This window comes from Pogona vitticeps, chromosome 4 (genome assembly GCF_051106095.1).
Source record: "Pogona vitticeps strain Pit_001003342236 chromosome 4, PviZW2.1, whole genome shotgun sequence".
NCBI lineage: Eukaryota > Metazoa > Chordata > Lepidosauria > Squamata > Agamidae > Pogona > Pogona vitticeps.
The window spans coordinates 208,897,507-208,917,415 of record NC_135786.1 but is presented as its reverse complement, the minus strand read 5'-3'; the positions used below and the strand labels follow the sequence as shown (position 1 = coordinate 208,917,415).

At 42.6% G+C, this 19,909-nt stretch overlaps 1 protein-coding gene across 2 annotated transcripts in view; it reads right to left on the bottom strand.

Annotated features, from left to right (window-relative positions):
• WWP1 (WW domain containing E3 ubiquitin protein ligase 1) overlaps positions 1-10,423 on the bottom strand; it is a 76,007-nt gene extending 65,584 nt beyond the window's left edge. For both annotated transcript variants that reach the window (XM_020804970.3, XM_078393580.1), the window contains exon 1: positions 10,284-10,423. The gene's annotated coding sequence lies outside the window, so the exon portion shown is untranslated. The remainder of the gene's footprint in view (positions 1-10,283) is intronic.
• Positions 10,424-19,909: the final 9,486 nt, after the last annotated feature.

Genomic DNA, 19,909 nt, shown 5'->3' with positions numbered 1-19,909 from the left:
AAGGCACCACGGTATTTATTTTTGCTCCAAAAAACACACTCTATTTTTAGGGCTTATTTTCAGGGGATGTTTTATATTTTTTCCCATGTACAGTCGTGCCCCACCTAACGATTACCCCGTATAATGACGAATCTGCTTCACAATGATGTTTTTGCGATCACAAAACAATGTTTTAATGGGGTTTTTTTGCTTTGCGACGATCGGTTCCCTGCTTCGGGGACCGATTCTTCGCATTACAACAATCAAAACAGCTGATTGTCGGGTTTTCATAATGGCCACCAGCTGCTCAAAATGGCCTACCGCTGTTTTCTAGGATGGATTCCTCGCTTTACAGGCACCGAAAATGGCCGTATGGAGGATCTTCGCTGGACGAGCAGGTATTCAGCCCATTAGAATGCACTGAACGGTTTTCAATGTGTTTCAATGGGCTTTTATATTTTGCTTGACGTTTTCGCTCTACAGCGATTTGGTTGGAACAAATTATCGTCGTCAAGCGAGGCATCACTGTACAGCAATCTATATTCAAATACGGTAATGTCATCATCTTCTGGTTGCTGCACAATGCTACACAATTGTGGAGGGCAGGATTTCACTTAACTCTGGCTTATTTTGGGGGTAGGGCTTATATTACAAGCATCTTGAAAAATTATACTAGGGCTTATTTTCAGATTAGGTCTTATTTTGGGGGAAACAGGGTAGGTGCGAAGGCTTTCACGGCCGGGATCTAATGGTAGTTGTGGGTTTTTCAGGCTGTTTGGCTGTGTTCTGAAAGTTGTTCTTCATAACATTTCGCCAGTCTCTGTGGCCAGCATCTTCAGGGGACAGAGAAGAGTGCTACTGTCCTCTGAAGATATATATTATCCCTTTTATTATCCCTAATATAAGGGATAATATATATTATCCCTTTTATAAGTTTTGGAGGTTCTTTAAGTTACAAAATTTGTATCAAGTGATTTACTATAACTCGAGGTTCTAGAAGCAGAACTTAAAACACAGTACCATCCTACCATTTCAGCTAGGAACTTTCAGGAACAAGAAGGAAAGCTAAAAAGTGAGCAGTCAATAATCCACTTTTCTAGATATCACACACACACAGCTCAATAATATGGCTTGTAATGAGTTCCTGATAGTAAGAGACCTCTGCATTCTGACAGCTGGCTAGATAATTCAGGGAGTTAGGTATCTGGATGCAGAGCTAGATGTTAGGAATCTGATTCCCCACATTGTCTCCCAGGAGAGGAGCCAGCCTTTGTAACCCTGAGCAAGTTGCACAGTCCCAGGGTGCCCTAGAAGAAGGGAATGGCAAATCACTTCTAATTACTTATAAAACCCTATTTCTATTCCTAGCTTCTTTTTCTTTTCCTTCATGCTCTGCCATCTTGTAAATGTAATTGTAATTATAATTGTAAATACTGAAAAATTTTATGATTTTATATGTATATATTAATGTGTTTTAATAGTAAGCCGCCCCAAGTAGACATTGTCTAGAGGGGCAGGGTAAAAATCCAATCAATCAATCAATCAATCAATCAATCAATCAATCAATCAATCAATCAAGTAAATAAATAAAAGGATGACCATGTCAGAAACAACTTGACAACACATAATTATTATTAGAGTTCTGACAGACTTAGACAAAAAAATTGTCCCACAAGTTACTGAAATGTTGCTGGTTGTTAAATTACCATTCCACAAAATGCTGTTTCCACAAGCCAGAACTAAGCATCCAGCTGCAAGAGGAAGAAATGGTGGCTAAAAAATAGACCATTACAAGTTGAAAGGAATGAGTGGTTGTGCTTAGTACTGCAGTCACCTCCCCGCTGCAGGACAGTGAAGTACACCCACCCAAGTTTGCATAACACTGTTCATCTTAAGTTTCCTATAGTTAAAGTAGAACAGTGTAAGAGATTTCTTTTATTTCCAGTTAGTTTCCATCCGTTCAGCAACTCCCTATTTGCTTGTGTAAACATTTTAAAGCAACTGAAGAGAGAAATATTGTAGGTTTTTTTTACTATTAAGACTCATTTAGTTCTGATTTTCCAAGATAAAAAAAGTTAGTCTACAGCAACTCGAGCAGCTTAATAACATATAACTTAAAATCATTTGCTTGTGCACGGGTACCCCACTCATTATATTAAACATTAAATTTGTCTTCCTCAAAGTTGGGGTTTTCCTTCGCTGACGACAGCATTGTGACATAAATAATTTTAAGAGGACCACTTAGCTTACAATAGGTTACATTATATCATTCTGCATTATTACAGAACAATCTTATATCATTATCTACCTATATCAGATAGTCACATAAATATAGAGATTACAAAAAAAAAAAACAAAAAACACCATACAGTTCCCCAAACATCACCTTCAGGAATGAACACATGTAAGCTAAGCTCAATCATGTTTGAAAAAAATCAAAACAGGAATGCAAACATATCTGGCTACAACTTATAGGTATATATCCAATTTATATCCCTAGTCCTTCAGAAAGAGCCCTGCTTGGGGGGGAATGCGACTTACTAGAGGTAACTCTGCATGCCTGAGAGGTCTCATTGGCAAAATTCTAATGGTGCAAGGGAAATCCACGCATTCCAGAAATGGTCATGGACCTGCCAAATCCAAAGACCTCTCTCTACTCTGACAACCTAAAGAAATAGCTTAATGCTATGACAGTTCTAGAACTGGTATACAGTGGTGCCTCGCTTAACGAGTGCACCGTTTAACGAAGAATCCGCATAGCGATGCGTTTTTGTGATCGGTAATGCGATCGTATTGCAATGTTTTGAATGGAAAACATCGCATTGCGATGATTGGTAAGCGTTTCGCTTACCAATCTTCGCATTGCGATGTTCTAAAAACAGCTGATCGGCGGTTCCAAAATGGCCGCCGGAAGAAAAATGGCCGTCCGCTCCGTTTTTGCGCCCTGCCCTCGCTTACCGAGCGGCGAAAATGGCAGCCAGATGGGGGAATCTTCGCATAGCTGTGAGTTTTCACCCCATAGGAACGCATTAAACGGAGTTTAATGTGTTCCTATGGGTTTTCCCCCCGCATAGTGACTAATCCGATTAGCGACGTTAATCCTGGAACGGATTAACGTCGCTCTGCGGGGCACCATTGTAACTGCTTCCTTGCAACTTCAGTCAACAGTCGCCTTCCCACTTCCCACACTGCTGCAGTAAAATGGCAGATCACTGGGTACAGCAGTTGGCCCACCTGCAAATCTCACTTTCACTCTTTTTTCCCGAACCTACCTTCAGGGAGAATTCATCTATTCAATAATGAAGCAATGGGGTGTTGAAGTAGATGACCCCATTTGATAATTCTATGCAATTTTACTTTTTTAGCAGTTCGAAGTTTGGTAGCACCTGAGTTTTCCACAATATACTACTAGCTCATACTCATTAAGAATTTGATCTAAATCAGTGGTTTCCAACCTGGAGTACTCACATGCCCAAGGGTACAAACCAGAACATTTAGGGGTATGCAAAAAATTTTGCATAATAGCAGAAAAGGGTCAAGGGAATCAGAATGGAAGTATACGTTATCGACTGGCATTCTGACCAAACATGTCTGAGAGTTTCCTGACAAGCACCTGCAACCCTCCACAGCCCTCAATGGGTGGGTCCATTCCATCTCCTTTCAATCTTACTTACTTCATCAATTGGTTCCTATTTGATAGGTGAGAGGCAGGTTTGGTTAACACCATGGGAGAGGATTGCCTGAGTTGTCTTTCCATTCTGTGGCTCAGCTACACTGTAAGCCTTTAGCTTAGGGGGAAGCTGATAAGTATTTTGTCAAGATTCTTGAAGAAGCTGCAGAAAGCAGAGTGTTAGATGAGTTTGAAGGTGCTTCAAGATGGGAGATGGGGAATGTGGTGGCAGTAGACTGATGTGGCCACTGTGGCTAAAGAGCTTCCCTGGCCCCAGCCCCTTCTTTTCAATGCAAAGGCCTGTTCCCACAGTCCAGCTGAGAGCACAGGGCTGTAAAGGGTCAAGGCCCTCCTCACCAGGAGGGTAGCAGCCACTCAGCACCACATTTTGGGTCTTCTGATTGCTGAGACAGGGGATCCCCTCATGGGATTGAGAATGGAGTAGGACTGGCATGGAAAAGCAGAGGGGCTGGTGCAGCAAGGTTGTGGTTTAGGGATTGGCAGTTGGGTGGTCTGACATAAGAAATGGATGCATGTCTCCTGCGTTGTTATTTTGGTGAATGTTGGTGGGGGTACAATTTATGGAAATGGGTTACCAAGGGGTACACAAGTGAAAAAAGGCTGGAAACCATTTATCTAAATCATCTACTTCAGCTTTATTACTCAGATATTCTGGAATTATTTTCTTCTGATCAGGACAAACATGTTTTCCTATGATTAAAAAAAAACCTGTAACTAAGTTCTCTTAAAACTGTTTTAATACCCAGACAGACAAAAGATAGATGAATAGATAGATTATAATTTGCATAACACATAACATGTCCAACTGATGTCATGAATATTAGAAAAGATATCATTTAATCCGAAAAAGGTAAGGTTCAAACTGAGATTGTTTTCCCAAATTCATGTATGTTTTATTTACAAAGAATAAATTCACATCCACTGACCTTGCTGGTACAGTGGTGCCTCGCTTAACGGGCGCCCCGTTTAATGATGAAATCACATAGCGATTAACTTTTTGCGATCGCTCTGCGATGTTCCCTATGGGGAAAAATCGCTTTGTGATGATCGGAACCCTGTTTTGCTTACCGATCATCGCAAAGCAATGATTTTTTAACAGCTGATCGGTGGTTTCAAAATGGCCACTGGGTAAAAAAATGGCCGCCCGCTGTTTTCTGGAATGGATTCCTCGCTTACCAGGCAGCGAAAATGGCCGCCGTATGGAGGATTTTCGCTTAAAGGTTAGTCTGAAGCCCACAGGAATGCATTGAAGGGGTTTCAGTGCATTTCTATTGGCTTTTTAATATCGCATAGCGACGAAATCGCTTAGCAGCGATTTTTGCTGCACAGATTATCGTTGCTATGCGGGGCACCACTGTATATAACTAAAGTTCCAGATTCATTTTTTTGTGTTATGTTATAATTTGAACATGAATAATGGGACCTAGTTTCAAATAAAATTCGGCTATTTATATGCTTCCTTTCAATGTGAATATAAGATGGTTTCTGAAACCTGAATAAACTAAAATAATAAAATTATAAAGATAGCAGCACCAGCAACAATAATGAAATTCTATGGTACAAGTCTTCAAACTTCACTAAAGCAGTATCTTTGCTGTTCATATGAAAGTTTTGATAAACATGACTCAGATCTTGAAGCCAAGAAAATTTGGCAGCAAAAAAAATTCTTCATTTCATAAAAGGGGTGCCACCACAGACCAGTTATCACTTGTCTCCCCTCTGAAGAGAGTAGGGTCTCCACAAATAATCTTAACACAGAGACAGGTTCACAGAAAAGCAGGCAGTTCTTCAGAAGAAGGCCTAGAGCTTCCCAAGTAGCTGGAGAAAGAGCTTTTACTACAGCCCAAGGCAGAGGAGAGGGGAGAGGGCCAGATTTAACCAGAGCACAAACAATCTAGACCAAGCTATTGAGAGCAATTTGGTTACCTTAAAGGAAACTTTTGTCAGGGGAAGTGAAGGGCAGCCAGGTCTCTGTTGCTACAAGGCAAGCAACCTGTGGTTTCTCTGTTCCTCAACTGTTATTTAGCAGCAACCATTTCATCAGGCTGCACTAGAGGGAGACATGCCTTGTTTTTACTGTAAGCTGTTTTGGGCCCATTTCCAGCTGAAGAGCAGGGTACAAATGCTTTAAATAAACAGACAAATAAGCATAGTCACTCCGTAACAGATCCGCTAAGAGGAACAACTTATTCGGGTTCTGAACTGTTCCCATCTCACTGCCACACATTACAGCTAAACATTACTAAACTACACATTATAGACAACCCATCACTAGAAAAGGGAGCTCCCTAAATGCTGTTTGTGTATAACATCCCAGTCAGAGCTTTTCTCACCTTCCATACTTCGCAAATTAACCTGTTCTGTTCTGTGATTAACTGTTCAAGATAAAAGTACCTTGTTCGTATGCAAATCTGATTTCTCAGATGAGAAGGTTTGTCTGAAACATGTCTCTAGAAAATAACATAACTTCAGCTCTAATTATCGCTAATGCACAATTTGGGTCTTGTTACTCACAAGAACTTGATAATTTTGTGCACTGGCATAAGTTTGCTGTTTTGCTCTTCCCTCCCCTTTTCCTTGTTTTACTTCTTTTAGAGTGTAAACCTAAAGGCTGGGACATACTTTTTTTTCCATTTGAACTGATTTGAAAGCCACTTGAAGGCACACAACAATAATATGTATATATATTCGTGAAGGCTTTCACGGCCAGGATCTAATGGTTGTTTTGGGTTTTTCGGGCTCTTTGGCCGTGTTCTGAAGTTTGTTCTTCCTGACGTTTCGCCAGTCTCTGTGGCCGGCATCTTGAGAGGACAGCAACCTGTCCTCTGAAGATGCCGACCACAGAGACTGGCGAAACGTCAGGAAGAACCACCTTCAGAACACGGCCAAAGAGCCCGAAAAACCCAGAACAACCAATATGTATATACTTTTGCATTTATGCGGTGTTAAAGATTTACAGAATCCCAACAGAAACACCAGTATTTGAATATAACATGCTGTTGTTGCTCCCAGACTTTGGAACTCCCTTCCACAAGAGGTTAAGCTAGCCCTATTTTTACTTGTCTCCCCGAGTGACCGGCTTCCTGAGTGGTTTTTTTGAAATGGATTGTTGTACCTTAATGCTTTCAATGTGTTTTTGTGTTGCTTATGTTTTATAATATCATATTTGTTTGATCCTTTTTAGTACAGTATTTGTATATTCACTACTGTTAGTGATATTTTTAGTTTAATATTGCCTTTTAATGATATAAGCTGCCTTGTGTCCTTTTAAGGAGAAAGGTGGGGTAAAAAGTCTTTTAAATAAACTTCCATCTCAACAGTAATAGTCTCAGAGAACCCTCTAGGTCTCTTGCTCTCCAGTGATTCCACACATAAAAATAATCAGTGAATTTAAATTCCTTTCCCCTCATTCCCACTGATGTGCGTAGCTTCAGTTAATGTCAGGCTGTATTTCTATATACATCTTCCTGGTGGTAAGCCTGATTTATGCAATAGAACTTCTTTCTGAGTAAATATGTACTGTATATATAACTACTCTGTTACGTATAGGATTGCCCAACCATGCTTTAGCCATTACATGCTGTACCAGCTGAAGTTCTGAAGTAGTCAGAGGCAATCTAATGTACAATACACTGTGGGAACAAAGCTGGAAGTCACTAGAGCAATGATAATTATGGGAAGACTGTCTTTATCCAATACATTTTGCAGCTGAAGTACCAACCAAACTAGTAAAAGCCATATTAAGGTCTAACAGGATCTAAAAAGACCAATTTAAGCACATTCTGAGCCAATCTTCCTAAGGAGGAATGCAATTCCAATTAAAATAGGGTGAATACTAGTTCCTCAGTCAAACACACTCACACAGAACTGGGCTTAAATACCAAAGATTTCAGCAGAAATCTGCTTCTCTCTCTCTTCCTTTCAGATACACTGAAATCATAATCTGCTCCTATACATGGTTCTAAAATGACATTGCGAACAGGACAAAGTTCCAAATAGTCCTAGATCGAGCTGGAATTTTTAGCATGTATACATTATTGAAACAGTGACGTCTACGTTGGCTCTGGCATTTTGTAAGAATGGCTGATGGTCGGATTCCAAAGGATCTCCTGTATGGTGAATTAGTGCAGGGAAATTGCCCCAGAGAGAGACCACAGCTGCGATACAAGGATATCTGCAAGCGGGATCTGAAGGCCTTGGAAATGGATCTAAACAGATGGGAAACCCTGGCATCAGAGCGTTCAGCCTGGAGGCAGGCGGTGCATCACCGCCTCTCCCAATTTGAAGAGACCCTTGCCCAGCAGGCCAAGGCAAAGAGGCAGTCACGAAAGTAGCAAAATCAGGGAGCTAGACGGGGTACAAATTGTATTTGTCCTCAGTGTGGAAGGGATTGTCACTCTCGAATTGGCCTTCTCAGCCACACTAGATGCTGTTCCAAGTCCTCCATGCAGAGCACGATACCAGTCTCTCGAGACTGAAGGATGCCTCTGCTATGCTATGCATGAGTCCCACTGAAGCTAACTGCACTTATTCCAAGCAAATGTTATTGTGAACTACAATTCCCAGAATCTCCCAGAGCAGAGAGATTGTGGGAATTACAGTCTCAAAAAATTATTTTTCCAGTTCTGTTCCAAGTATGCACACAAACGCAGCAATATGTTTGGTTCTGGTTACTTAGTCAGGTATATTATACAACACTGATCTTCACATGATGGAACAAGAACCAAAATTGGGTCATAACCTAACTCAAGGTGAGTCATTCCAGTTCTATTCCCATAATTTTCTTTTTGTTTTGTTTTGATTTTGTTTCTCCTTTTTGGCTTTTATTATCTAAGAAAAACGGAAGATAGAAGGACCAGACAAAGGAGAACAATTTACCTAATTGATAGTTCTGTAAAAGATTTTTGGACAACTTCAGATTATTAGTCACCAGAAAAACAAAAACTGCTATAATGACTAGTTACAAAAGCTATGGTGCGCACTTTTGGTCTCCTTACAAAAGTGACAGACGTATTTTTAACAGCATTAAAAACATTAACAATTAGTTCTATAACTACAGCTGATCTTTGTTCAAAATCTGCACAGGTCACCAAAAAACCATTGAAACTTATTTTATTTCTTAAGATACAAGACAAGTTCTAAATGTTCAAAATGCAGCAACAGTTGAAATTAACCAGATGTTGGTCCAGTCAGTACCAGCATGGAAAATCCCAAAAAAACCAATTCTTGAGTGCCATAATAAAAAATTATGGTATAAATAATATATTCATATTACAGCTTTTTAAACTGCCCATGGCATTCCATTATTAGACCAAGGAGATTTACGAAGAAATATTAATTGATCTCTAATTTTAATAACTGTAAACCCAGAACAGGTTCCAGCATTTTGAGAGAAGCCATCCTCCTAACACTCCAAAGGAAGAACACTTGTTTCACAATTCAACTCAACACTGAAGTATCTGTAGGCCTCCCTATGCAGGCCCTTCACTGTTCTAATCAAATTTCAGAACAACCCCACCAACTGATTATTACATAACACTATATTTAACACATATTAAGACAACATCGTAAGCCCACTCAGAGGAGGACAAATCCCACTGAACTCAATGGTCCTTATTTCTATCCAAACATGCATAGGGTCAAACCAAACCTCCCTCTCGTTCTGTTATGTAGCAAAACTTGTAACTTACAATGAACCCTCACAAGCCTTCTTTGCAGTGCTCTGGAAGAAACACTCTCTAAATTTGGGGGGGGGGGGGGGGGGGAGAAAAAGACAATCTTATTGCAGTACTTTTGTCCGGGGAGGGTCAGGTTGAAAGAGGAAAGAAAGAGAGATGACAGGCTGCAGAGTCACAGAGGATCATCCTGAAAGAGAGAGTGTGCCCCATCCTTCCCCACCCACTTCAGAGAAAGCGAGATCAATACTGTATGTAACTAATATCTTCGTCTCCTTTGGATCAACAGACAAGGCCGCCCTTGCGGGACTGCTTCGCAAGCCTTCGCCAGCCTTCCCAACTCGGCTAAACGGGTTCAAGGCTCAACCCTCGAGCTTGGCCGACTCCCACGGTCTGCCTTTCTCCCCGCCCCCCCCCTCGCTCGGCAGTTAAAGACCCATGATGTGAATAAACAAGGTGACACCAGGCCAAGAGTAGGAAGGGTCTGGTCGGAGAGGCAGGCGGAGACAGCGAGGCACCCTTGGCCCTCTAGGCTTCCCCCCACACACACACATATCCCTCCCCTCGGGGAAGGAAAGGGGCGGCGAGGAAAGGCACGGCCCATTCGCGCCCCCACTTCGCCCACCCGTTACCACCGAAAGCGGCGCACGGGAGGGGGGAGTTCAGGAAAGGGGGGTGATGAAGGAGGAACCCAGCCGCCCCTCTCCCCAAGGCACCCTAACGAGCAATCAGGCGATTCTCGCCGTCTCCTCACCCATCCCTGACATGATCAGCCTTCTTTCCCCCCCCCCCGCCCGCCCGCCCGCCCCCGGTCCCGAAAGGGTGTCGAGAACAGGCCACCGCCAAGAACAAGCCCAGCGAGACGGCGGCGGCGGCGCAGCCTGTTTGTCAGTCCGGCAAAGGCAAGCAGGCTGTTTGTCTTTCTCGGTCCGTCTTACCGTGGCTCGGAGCCCAGCCGCTTGGGGAGGGGGGGGAGTGGTGGTGGGGGTGCCGCCGCTGCCGGCCCCTCGCTGTGGCGGAGGGTTGTCCCCTCAACCCTCGGCACCGCTCCCGACCGCTGGCACCGCCACTGCCTCTAGTGCCGCTGCCGCCACAGCGCAGCAAAAAGATGCCATCTCACAGCAGCGGCATTAGAAGCTCTCCTTCTCACCGAACAGAAGCTCGCTCACACACGCACGCGCGCGCGCCCCCCGCGCTCGACCCCGCGCTGTTTCTCGCAGGCCACCGGTTGGGGGAGGGAGAGCGCCCTCCTCCCCTCAACCGTCGCTCGGAGGAGGAAGAGCCGGCGCGAGACAGCTCGAGAGCGCGTGAGGGGGCGCGGAAAGGGAGCGTCGGGCGTGCACGCGCCCGTAGGGACGCGCGCGGCATAGACCAGGAATGGAGGCGGTGGAAGTTGTCAAGAGCGAAGAGTAGTAGTTTGATTTACTGCGCTCCGGCGGAGCGGAGGTCTTGGGCTACACCACTGCTTCCCCAAAAGAAGGGGGTGGACACTGACGGGGAGAAAACGGGTACCGTTGAAGAAGTATATCAGACAAGAAAATAACGTTGTGAGACGTTAAACGTTGTGGCACCTTATAGAGTGCTATACTGTATTTTACTATGAGTTTTGGAGGGTCAAGGCCACTTCCTCAGTCAGAGGACTGAGACTATATATACTTGTTGTCCCCATGACCAAGCGGGGATGTAGATAATGAATTAAATGCCCATGGTATGTTAGTGAAAGAACAGGCTAGCAGGCTGAGAATAGCGTCCTTGACACAAGTGGCGACCTGTGAATCAAGATGGCATTTCTCTCTTGGTGGTGACTTAAGAAGCCCTTAAGAACCCAACGGGAGGAGCGGGGGCGAGGGCAGGAAGGACTATAAGCAGTTAAGTAGAAAAGCTGAGGGAGTGCAATGGTTTAGGCCTGCCCAGCGCCACATCCTGGGATTTATGTTATTATTTTATGTGCCTGTATGCGTGTCTGCTACACGAGACTCAACTGGGTGACAGGATAGGCAGGTGGTCAAATAAGCAGCCAACACTAACAGATACATTGCCTAAGGCTCAGCGAAGACACGCTTACAGTATAAATAAGTCCCAGTGAACAAAGTGGAGCTTACCTCTGAGTAAAAATGTTTATGATTGACCTATAAAACGAACTGACTATGCAAAAGCCTTTGTGTGGACCACAGCAAACTATGGCAAGTTCTTAAAGAAATGGGAGTGCCTGACCACCTTATCTATCTCCTGAGAAATCTATACATGGGACAGGAAGCAACAGTTAGAACTGGATATGGAACAACTGATTGGTTCAAAATTGGGAAAGGAGTATGATAAGGCTGTATATTGTCCACCTGCTTATTTAACTTATATGCAGAATATATCATGCAAAATGCTGGAGTGGATGAATCCCAAACCGGAATTAAGATTGCCGGAAGAAATATCAACAGCCTCAGATATGCAGATGATACCACTCTGATGGCAGAAAGTGAGGAGGAATTAAAGAACCTCTTAATGAAGGTGAAAGAGGAGAGCGCCAAAAATGGTCTGAAGCTCAACATCAAAAAACTGAGATCATGGCCACTGGTCCCATCACCTCCTGGCAAATAGAAGGGGAAGATATGGAGGCAGTGACAGATTTTACTTCCGTGGGCTCCATGATCACTGGAGATGGTGACAGCAGCCACAGAATTAAAACACCTGCTTCTTGGGAGGAAAGCGATGACGAACCTAGACAGCATCTTAAAAAGCAGAGGCATCACCTTGCCAACCAAGGTCAACATAGTCAAAACTATGGTTTTTCCAGTAGTAATGTATGGAAGTGAGAGCTGGACCATAAAGAAGGCTGACCACCAAAGAATTAATGCTTTTGAATTGTGCTGGAGGAGACTCTTGAGAGTCCCCTGGACTGCAAGGAGATCAAACCTATCCATTCTGAAGGAAATTAACCCTGAGTGCTCACTGGAAAGACAGATCCTGAAGCTGAAGCTCTAATAATTTGGCCATCTGATGAGAAGACTCCCTGGAAAAGACCCTGATGTTGGGAAAGTGCGAAGGCAAAAGGAGAAGAGGATGATAGAGGACGAGATGGTTGGGCAGTGTCACCGAAGCTACCAACATGAATTTGACCCAACTCCGGGAGGCAGTGAAAGACAGGCGGGCCTGGCGTGCTCTGGTCCTTGGGGTCAGGAAGAGTCAAACATGACTTAATGACTAAACAACAACAACAACAAAACAAATATGAACTAGAAAAGATATATGCTGCTAACTGGCCAGTCATTAACGAATTGCACTCTAAATATTTTTTTTTCACATAGAGCTAGTTGATTTGGAATTTCTTTGCCTGGTGGAAACTCAAAGCACAGCTAAATTTACAGAGCACCCATAAAATGCAGTCTTGTAAATACCTATTAGGATGTGGTGCCTTTGAATTTGAGGAACGTTTGCAGAGTATTCCAGGAGTAAGGTTAATTTCATGGGTGAGGGGTGGTACGGGGAGCTGAAATGTTTAGTCATAGAAAGAGATGGAGGGCTTCAAGTGATCAGCTTAAACCTCAGGCGGGAGCAAACTGTTGTGGGAGGAAAAGAAGCAGTTGATAGAAAGAGAAAAGACAGAGATCACACTTACTTTGGGTTCTGTCCCTTGCCCAATTTACAATTACCTTAGGGATGAGCTTTCAAATAAATAAACAATTCCCTCTCCTCTATCATGCAACTCACAGCCTTTCCAGGCAGTACTGTTATCCCCAGGCATTCTGGGATCATTCTGGTATTTTTTTGTTGCATATTTCAATAGATTTTCCCGATATTTGTGTCCAGACATGGGGACAGCAATTACTGCTCAATAAACTACCAAATATGCCTATCTACTTATCTGGAATTGTCCCCTGATTTCTTGGTTCAAACACTAAGCAGGACAGGGAGCTGAGTCCCCTTTTACTTTTCTTCTCCATCCCAACCTCATGCACTTGACTTCTTCCCCTTCTCCATTGTTTCACCCATCTTGCACTCATCTTTCTAAAGTAAACTAAAATAAAATCTGTCACTGCCTCCATATCTTCCCCCTTATATTTGCCAGGAGGTCATGGGACCAGTGGCCATGATCTTGGATTTTGTTTGTTTGTGTGTTTGTTTTGATATTGAGCTTCAGACCATTTTTTGCACTCTCCTCTTTCACCCTCATTAAGAGGTTCTTTAATTCCTCCTCACTTTCTTGCCATCAGAGTGGTATCATCTGCATATCTGAGGTTGTTGATATTCTGGCAATCTTAATTCTGGTTTGGGATTCCTCCAATTCAGCCTTTCGCATGATGTATTCTGCATATAAGTTAAATACAGTGGACCCTTGACCTACAGAATTAATCCATATTGGAACGGTGTCCGTAGGTCGAAAAGTCCGTAGGTCGAAAATGCATTTCCCATAGGAATGCATTGAAAACCATTTAATCCATAACCGGCCCAAGAAACCCCCCTCCCAAAAAATGTAAAATACATTTTTTAAAAATTAACCTTACCTTTTTGAAGCCTTCCAGGGGTCCCCCGCCACCTCCATCACTGCTGCCAGAGGACTCTGAGGGTTTTGGCGCCGCTGCCAGAGGCCTCTCAGAGCTCCCCCGCCGCTGCCATCACCGTTACTGGAGAACTGCAAGGGCTTCAGCACCGCTGCCGGAGGCCTCTCGGAGCTCCCCCACCCCCACTGATGCAGGCTTTCCCAGGTTGGACCGGCGTAACAGAGAAGGGCTTCCCCCGGTAGGCCCAGTCTACTGTCTGGGAAAGCCTGGGGAGTAGACTGGGCCTACCGGGGGAATCCCTCTCCTGGTAGGCCCGGTCTACCAGGCTTTCCTGGGCAGTAGACCAGGCCTACCGGGGGAAGCCCTCTCCTGGTAAGCCCAGTCCACCCTGGAAAAGCCTGCGTTGGCGGGGGGGGGGACCTCCGGAGGCCTTCCCCGCTGCTATGGGAGGCATCTTGAAGGTCCTCCCCGCCACCGATAGTGCTTCGGAGGCACTATCGGCAGCAGGTGGGACCTCCGAGGTGCCTCCCATGGCAGTGGAGAAGCCCTGATGCATTTGGAGGTCCTCCACCACCGCTGCTGGGAGTCGAGCCGTGCCAGGTGATTCCGGCCATGCTTGGAATCCTGGACTTCCACCACTGCCGCTCGGCTCCCAGCAATGGTGGCAGCACGGGGGATCTCCAAGATGCCTCCCATGGCAACAGAGAAGCCCTGGAAAGCATCCAGAGGCAGATCGGCGGCTTACGGACTGGAAGGAGGAGGCGGGGAAAGCGCTAAATTTGAATTTGGCATTTTTCCCGCCTCCTTCTTCTGGTCTGTAGGTTGATTCTCTGGCCGCAAGTCGATTGAAAATCTTGCTGCCAGAGAAGTCCGTAGCTCGAAAAGTACGCATGTCGAGCCGTGAGTACATCGAGGGTCCACTGTAAACGGGGGGATAATATACAGCTTTGTCGTACTCCTTTCCCAATTTTGAATCAATCGGTTCTTCCATATCCAGTTCTAACCGTTGCTTCCTGTCCCACATATAGATTTCTCAGGAGATAGATAAGGTGGTCAGGCACTCCCATTTCTTTAAGAACTTGCCATAGTTTGCTGTGGTCCATATAGTCAAAGCCTTTTGCGTAGTCAATCAAGCAGAAGTAGATGTTTTTCTGGAACTCTCTGGCTTTCTCCATTATCTAGCACATGTTAGCAATTTGATCTCTAGTTCCTCTGCCCCTTCAAAATTTTGTATGTTACCAATACTTTGGGTCTGTGATTGAGAATGTTGAAGACAACTGATTCGTAATTCATCCTTTTGCAAAAATGCTACAAAAATAGATAAATTTACTGTACTCAAAACACAGTTGAACACCTATTATGTCACTGCCCACTCCAAACTATGAGCAACATACCCATAATGTTGCTGTCATGTAACCTGTGAAGCCTAATGTAGCCACTACAACCATTATAATATCAACATGTATCCACAAGGTCCCTATTCTACTGTACTATGTTAAGGCCCCACTCTGATCAGAGAGTGAGAGCGAGAGAACCATATATATGTATATACACACACCAGAGATAAACCATACAGTGATATATATGGTCCTTTTCCTCTCTCCCACAGCTTCCTTTTCTCTGCTTAGACTTACGGTAATAGAAAGGGCCCTTTACAGCAGTGGTTCTCAATCTAGGGTAATCCACGTGTTCTTAGACTACAGCTCCCAGAAAACCTGAGCTGGTGGTGAAGGATTCTGGGAACTGCACTCCAGAAATACTTGGATTACCCAAGTTTGGGAACCACTGCTTTACAGGAACAGATGTTAGAGGTGGGACATCACATAGATCATAGTGTGTTATCTGATCTGCTGGAATCTATCATGGAAACATAAGAGCACTAACATATCAAGTCAATATATTGGAACCATATTCACTATTATGAGCAATAGTTTGTTTTTAATTAAGCTATGAGCAGTTCATAGTCCCGATAAAGAGGCACCTCAACCCAAAAAAGTGCCCTCATCACTTGCACAGTGAGCTGCAGTTATATGAAGCATGTCTTTCCTGTATTCACTGACTTTTTTGTACAGCACAATATAGCTATACACATATAACTTCAAAGGCATATATTCAGCTTACATTTTAACTTCTCAAACATCCACAGTGTTGTAACTTGCAGTGACTACATATCCCAAAAAGCAATACTTCATTGGCAGGCTAAAGTTAGAACATCACTGTTTATGGCTGTCACCTCAGTAGAGTTATAAATCTCTTCATTAGGCTGTAAGGAAATCTGATCTGTTTTGTGCAGCACTTGAACTTTTTAAATTGACCTCAAGATTCCAGAAAGGTATATGCCAAACCATAGTTTAATCCATATTTAATTTTTCTACAGTGTTTTTTCATCCAAGCTGCTCTGAAAGAAAGAAAAAAAGAGGAAAAGGGGGGGAAATATTAAAAAGTAAGGCTCTGAATTTAACTTGCATCTGCTATATCAATTTAGGGATAGCATTTTGAACATGGTGAAGATAATCTTTCGAAGTGTGAGAGAGAATTTTATATAATATTCATTCTTGCTTAAATGTTGGTAAAACTTGTAAAAGTAAATTAAAAACACAATATGGTTGCTGAAGCACTTATGAAATGCACCCAACTAAAGTTTCATCAAGGCACTTCTTTTCTTTTTTGTACAAATATTTGCAAGAATTAATATGAAGTGTGTCTGCTTTTAAAACAGGTAATGATTAAGCAACGATTTGAAGTATAAACAATCAAGAGGTCAAACTGCAGCTCAGCCATGTAGGTCACAGGGATGACTTTGGGCCAGTCACCATCCTTCAGCCTACCAACATCAAAAGATTGTTGTGAAGGGATAAGGTTTACAGAGAACCTATGAGAGAACTATGCATGCTATGTGGATCTTGAATTCCTTTTAGGAACAGTGGAATACAAATGGAATTAACAAATGAAAACGTTTAAAATTGTCTTGCAGTGTTGGTTACTGAGAACTAGACTTTGTTTCCAGGTAGGACTGTGCAGTCACACATGTGAATGAGAGTAGTCAGTAGAACAAAAGCCCAGTTGATAAAAAAGAGGGCAGGAAATACAAAGGGTTGAACAACCTGTTCAGAACCACTGATAGTGTTTCCATTTCAGAGCTTGTAGATTTCACTTGTTTGGACTATAGCTTCCGGAATGCCCCAGGCAATATGGTTAGTGGTCATATCATTTGGGAAATTTGGTTGCCCTTATCTATACTCTTTCCAGCACTGTGACATCTGGTCTGAGGTTCAGTGATTAGAACTCTATAGAATATTGCCCATACTGTATTGTCACATTTCAGAGTTGTGTAAAGTCTTTATGATACTGGCATTTTTTAAAATAATCCTTTTTGTAATCTATTCTCAAACTGTGTCAACACTTAATGTAAATGATAGGACCTTTTCGAGGACATTAATTAAATCAGAAATGAGTTGATGACACATAACAACAGTATGGTTCAATAATAAACATATATGACTGTGCTCATTAATTTTTTTTCAGACTAGGATTCTTTTTTTGCAAAGCACTTAGTTTAATAGCATTTATGGAATCTGCTTTGTTGATTAAAGAGGCCCTCTCCAGAGCCTGTGATGCTTTTAAATTGTGGAACACACATACACACATATACACACACAGACTTTGATTGTCAGAACAATGAGGTGGTCTACTGAGACCTTCAGTAATTTTTCAAGCAGTGGGGGAATGTTTAAGAGCTGCTAACTAAAAACTAAGTAGAAAATCTCTCATATTTTATTCATATGCCAACTGATGTTGATTTATTAAATTCTGCAATCAGTTAAATGTCATATGAATAACAACATGCTGTAATCCTATCTCCGCTTCCCTAGAACTTTCCCACTGAGCACAGAAGGCATTATGTTTGAATTGGGATGAATAAAACTGGATTCTCAGCCTTATTTGATTGGGCCAATTTCAGACTTATTAAATATGGTCTCTAAGGATACTATGGTATACTGTACTATGTTATAGACTTTCATCCATGAAAGCTATTGTAACGAGAAATTTTGTAGTGTTTAGGACTATGCTACCTTTCTGGAATCTGTTTTTTGAAATAATGATCTCAATTATACAGCCACAGACCCAGTTCTTCTCTCTCTCTCTCTCTCTTAAATGTATGGTGACATATTTTCTCCTGTGACACATACCACTAGGTTATGAGCAAACCCTTCCTCTGACAGTTCTCTTGCTGTCTCAAAGCTTCTTGTCCCATTGTGCAGTTTACTTAGAAAAAATACCCTATTTATGCTGACAGCATTTTTGAGAAAACAATTGTCCTTATAAGGGTTAAAAGAAAATACTATTAGAGAAGTGTTTGCTTCCATTTGCCATCCCAAAAATGATCTCATGGTTCCATCCTGAATTGGTCATTGTTTGCTTATATTACAACAAAGCACGAGTACACTGTGAAATGGAACAGACGCTTGGTAATGCTGAATCAAATGTTGAGCCTCTCTATTTCCATACAGCTCCACCATGAAGTTGTTTCATGTATGGAATTTGCCTTGTGTGCTGCTTGGGCCATTACCTGGGGTATAAATGTAAACAGTAATTAGTAACACAGTTCAAATTACAGAAGATATATATTATTAGAATTCTTCCACAAGCAGTCCTCTACTTAGCAATCATATTACATTTTTCCAGTGAGAGAACTGTGATCAGCAATTCAGCTCTAATGGACGTTGCCAATGATTCTGTGGAGTTATCATCAGTGTATGATTTAAACCAGGCTACATATAAATACTCTGTGTGATGTAATGGATAGATTAATAGACTAGGACTCAGGAGGCATGGGTTAAAATCCCTGCTCAGCCATAGAAGCTCACCGGGAGGGTGGAATCAGTAAAACCACTCCTTAAACTGTTAGAGCAGTATAACGGTGGAGCTAGTTACCTCGGGAGTTGGTGAGTGCTCCAACACTGGAGGTATTCAAGAAAAACTTAGATAAGCACCTGGCAGATATGCTTTGATTGTATTCCTGCACTGAGCAGGGGGTTGGACTTGATGGCCTTGTAGGCCCCTTCCAACTTCACTTTTCTATGATTCTATAAATATTTCACTTACCTTGAAAGTCCTGTTAGTGTTTGTATAAGATCATTCTGACTTGAAGGCATATAACAATGTCTGCATACTACAAAACTATAATGTGACTGGAATGGCTTCCCTCTGTGCCCTTCCATGTCAAAGTTCCTGGGAATCCAAGACCAAAACCCCCTTTCCTAGTTACACTAGCATAGCACAAATGGTGTAACTTTTGCATGGGAAGTACCTCAAGTTGAGAAATAGCCATTGACACTACTAGTTGAATACTGAGCTGTGTGATTCAGCATGCAACTAAAACATTCTAAGTTGATTTCTTCACTTGAGGCAATTCACCTCCAAAAGACCATTTGCAAACTACACAAGTGGGTTTTGGCCTCTTTTGGAGGCTATTGAGAATTCTCTGGAAGATATCTCTAACCACCCTACATAGCCTCATAGCTTCTCGACAGACATGCATACAACTGCATTGTTATTAAAATCTAGACACAGTAGAATGGTGGAGGCAATGCTTCAGAATAGAAAAACTGAGACTTTTTAATTAGCAGGGATGGTGTCATCATCTACCAATTCCCTTGAACTTTGTGCTTCCCTCAGAGTTTACCTACAATCTTCACAATAGCTACGCAGTGGTGAGAGAAGATTTTCCTGGAACAATATACTGTTTTGAGCTATCGTCATTGCAGTCCAAAATATTTGGTCTTTAACAAGTAATTGAGATCCATTGACTTTTATAAAATGTTATTTTTTGTGAATATGAAACTGACTATAATTGTTTTTTCCTTATGGATCAACACAGGTACCTACATTTTTGGACTTTTCTGGAGGCATATTTATGGGAACTACTGTGATAAGTATTTGAAATTCAAACTTTACCATATTGCCACTGGATACAGCACTATAAATCAGTGAGATATGCACCACAGTCCTTTACATGTCTGTTCAGAAGTAAGCCTTCCTTAAGTCAATGGAACTCATTCCCAAGTAAG